The sequence below is a fragment of the Octopus bimaculoides genome, chromosome 20 (genome assembly GCF_001194135.2).
Source record: "Octopus bimaculoides isolate UCB-OBI-ISO-001 chromosome 20, ASM119413v2, whole genome shotgun sequence".
Taxonomy (NCBI): Eukaryota; Metazoa; Mollusca; class Cephalopoda; order Octopoda; family Octopodidae; genus Octopus; species Octopus bimaculoides.
Window position 1 is genome coordinate 19,184,273 of NC_069000.1, and position 4,222 is coordinate 19,188,494.

General features: G+C 33.3%; 1 long non-coding RNA gene across 5 annotated transcripts in view; it reads left to right on the plus strand.

Moving 5' to 3' along the window:
- Positions 1–3,362, plus strand: part of LOC106871231 (uncharacterized) — a 45,610-nt gene extending 42,248 nt beyond the window's left edge. For 3 of the 5 annotated variants that reach the window (XR_008266393.1, XR_008266395.1, XR_008266396.1), the window contains 2 exons: positions 2,708–2,791; positions 3,180–3,362. This is a non-coding gene — a long non-coding RNA (uncharacterized LOC106871231). Of the gene's footprint in view, positions 1–643; positions 808–2,707; positions 2,792–3,179 lie in introns of all 5 variants that reach the window. The other 2 variants (XR_008266394.1, XR_008266397.1) reach the window with 2 other exon arrangements.
- The last annotated feature ends 860 nt before the right edge of the window (positions 3,363–4,222 follow it).

Consider the following 4,222-nt stretch of genomic DNA (forward strand, 5'->3'; position numbering starts at 1 on the left):
ATAAATAATATATAATTATATGCATGTATCCATACATATATGTACATACCGACATCTATATGTATACATACAAGCATATATGGGTACAGGACATCACAAAAAAACGTTAAACACAATGAGAAACGAAAACAAAGACGAGGACAGAAGACGGAACTGTTTTTTCGAACAACGAAAAAAAACAGAGAAATGAGACATGCAACATAAAGAATATTACCCATCTTCAGTTGTCTCTTCTCCACTACTCCGCGTTTCGAAGGCAATATATGTGTGTGTGTGTGTGTGTATTTTGTATAGCCCCAGATTTGAAGACCAGAGTACACTGTAGACGTGGTGTTAGAAGAGAGAGAGAGAGAGCAAGAGACGGGGGGGGCGGGGCGAGAAAGGCACGTATTTGTATGCGGTGACAGTTTTTGAGTAGGTTTACCGTGTATGGATCTTGATGAAAAGCATATTTGTATGCATTCATAGTTTTGAATTCCCATGGATACAAATTCATAGTACCAACTACCTGTCAAGTTATTTTGCGCTCTGTGAACTAAAATTGTATTGCCTTGGTTCACGTGCATTAATCAAAAATATTCCCCCATCAAAGCTCTCTGTAAGTTATTTTCCATTACTTTTCTGAAATCCTTATTATTTTTAGGTGATTTTTCTGTTCTGCCCGTCACTGAGCCAATTTGTATGACAACCACTTGTAATGTCAGCAACAGCTATTATTGTAGGGCTAAACGTCTTTAGTTCAACAGCGGATGATCAGGTGATGAATAGCCGAAATACTTCGGTGTCTATTTCGGGAAGTAAGTTATGGTAAATATTCCAAATTTTCTGTATGTAGTATATGTGAGGTTCATTCTTGTTCGGTTAATTCACAGTCATAAAGTGAATGTATTGACTACATGCTGAGTCATTGTGCACTCTCAATGTTTCGGTTCAGATATCAGGAACTGCATTGTACGATATATCCGTTAAGACGGTAGGATGAAGTTTGAGGGAGTTTCGCTGCTATTTCTGCAGATGTAACGATAATAATGTAGAAACTCAAGAAGAGCCGACAGAGATAGGCATCATTTTACATAGGGAAAAATATTGTCCAACCACCATATTGCTGGTAGAACTTTCGTCTGCTTGAAAACGCCTCCCCACCCTTCTCCTTCTCGATTGCAGTAGGTTTTGAACTCAAGGAGAAAAAGCACTTCAGAATTTATATTATCGTTTTTATACTATCTAAAGATACGTAGACTCATATTTTTTTACTGATCAGAGAACTGAAGTTTTGATTTTAATAAAAATGTCGTTACAGCTGCTGCTGATAACGATCATGGTGCAGTGGTAATAATATAATGATGGTAGTTTACACACACACACACACACACACACACACACACACACACACACACATATATATATATTTCATTAAAGTTCATATTTATAACAGAGAGAAAATGTGAGAGGGAAAAGATTCATGCTTTCTTGGTACATTCTATGATGACTAAATGTATAAATACCTTTCAGATAATTTTTTATGGTAATAATGAACTGAATTAATAAAAAATTATCTCAACTAGCATAAAACAAAATGACAAAAATAGTAACAATTATTAAATGTTATAATTAGCTTTATGGCTGATGTTTCGCGAATATTATCTAATAGCTATATCGACCATCTGCCGGTATAATTTTATATTACTTTTTTTTAATGATAATTACAAGAAGGATATCTGTGAGTCTGAGATATAAATATGCAGGCTATATATTTTCACATGAGTTCTGTTAAAGGAAGTAGAAAAAAAGCCACAGCTGGTCATAGGAGCAGAGTAGTAGGCAACCAGCTAAAAGATTTGTGATCCGTGAATAACATTCTTATCTTTTATAAGAAAATAGAAAGTTGAGAAGGAAGATGTCTGCTGTAAATTAGAGACCACATTTCGATTAGCGTCCTTTGTCTAGTTTTCGTCAACAAATCAACCTACTCTGTGTTTTATTTTCAACTTGATTTTTGCCAACACAACGCTTCTTTTCTTCTTAAGACACCTACCTTTCTTATCACGGTACAAATTTATTTAATCTTATGAATTTTATTTATTTATTTCACAGACACACATCATCACTAATTTCTAACCTATTAATTTTGGCTACTATCCTTTAACTCTCCGATGTTCAGAGTATTAGCTTTCACATCTGTTATGTGTAGAGTACCCCACTCAGACATCTGTATACTGTACAATCTTCTAGATTGTCGAAATCGAATCATCTCCGATAATGGACAGCACAAACCGAAAGGCAGAAAACATTACCTCACTCCACTGACTCCGCTAAAAGAAAGTAAACCACTAATTAGGCCCATTGCGATCAAAATGTCAAATGAAGCTTTTCAGGAATACATGTTCAATAAGAAGCAAAACAAATGTAGTTATGAGTAAGTATTACTGGGTAGAAACAGTCTCCCGCTGTAGGCAATGACAATACGTGAGATTTACGAGTGTTATGTTGGCTTGCAGTATAGCTTGAAGAAAGGTTGTGAGAAATCATTATCTTAATCACTAATATTCTAATCATCATTTATCTTCTCCGTCAGCATAATTGTTGTTTTTATTATTCGAATTCTAAGTTAAAACCAACTCACTTCATTTACACTGCAAGTAAAGAAATGAAAATCGCTATTTCTCACTTTTTCTTTTTAACTTCAAAGGCGTTATTTTTTTTCCAGGAATTACGACAGAGTTGGAAAATTGCATGAACGAAAAACCAAAACAGTAAACCCACACACCTGAAACTGATCTTCCTATCAAATGTATTAATATTGTACAATTTAACTTCTTCAAAGAGTATACCATTTCTTTCTCTTCGTATCGTAAGCCTGATCTCTATATTTACTTCTTTCACCTCTCTTTCTCTCTTCCTCACTATCTATTTCACTCCATACATTGTATGATATATTCTTTATATAATACGTATACATCACATATCACCTTCTATTGATTACATTTACTGATAGAATATATATGTATAATATCATATAACATATTTGAGTAGAATATAGTGTATTTGACATATATGTCATAACATGATAAATATATGACATAAATCGTGTATTTCTATACATTTTATTCATTTATTTATTCTAATTTCATTTATATATTTATTATAATTTTTATTGTGTCGTACGTATCTACTTCCAGAATTTAAGTATCTGAGCTCAACACCAACTGAATCCAACTTTACTTAACATCCTTCTGTGATGACCTAAACAGTAAGTACGGATTACAAATATCAGAAGGTTCTACACTTAACTAAGCAATTCATACAAGAAAACGGCTGGAAAATTATAATTCCTGTATAATAAACATACTCTAGCTACACAATTCTGATTTTCTTACTATTTTATCTCAAAGACTAGAATTAATGAAAGCTGTTATAGTATTCATGTCTTTCCCGAAAGCATTGTCTGCGTTAGAATTGAGGGCAGAGGAACAGGAAAGGAATGTCTACCCTTAATATTGTAAGATTTCAATCACATTTTACCTCTCCCCACCCTGTATGTGTGTGTGTGTGTAGTGTATGTGTGTGTGTGTGTAGTGTATGTGTGTGTGGTGTATATCTGTGTGTGTGTGATGTATCTAGGTGTGTGTGGTGTATATAGGTGTGTCTATATATATATTTATACATATACAATCAAACATATAGCTACATACACAGGCACTTACATACACGCATGCATATAGTTAATGCAAGAGGAGAAGATATATCTATTTAAAATTTTATGTCTTTACAATTGTTTCAGCAGCAGTAATAAATATCATTTTATCAGAAAACAAATTGTTCAAAATGTCTGAAAATATTAAACCAAAGACTGTTTATACAATAAGAGTTATCAGAAGGCAAAACAAACAAAAAAGGAATATGAAAATCTGAAAAAAAAAAAATTCAACTCTTGAAGGGTTAGATACATTACTTTTATGTATGAATACACACACACACATACACACACACAAACTTTTATATATAATACACACACACGTACACACACACATGAACATACACACACACAAATATATATACCTATGCATACATGTATAAATACATATCTGTATTTGTATATGCAGATATATTTAAGTATACACACCAACGAACGAACGCACACATGCACATACACACATAGACACATATATGTGGAGGTGTATGGCTTAGTGGTTAGGAGTGGTGCACTCATGATCATAAGATT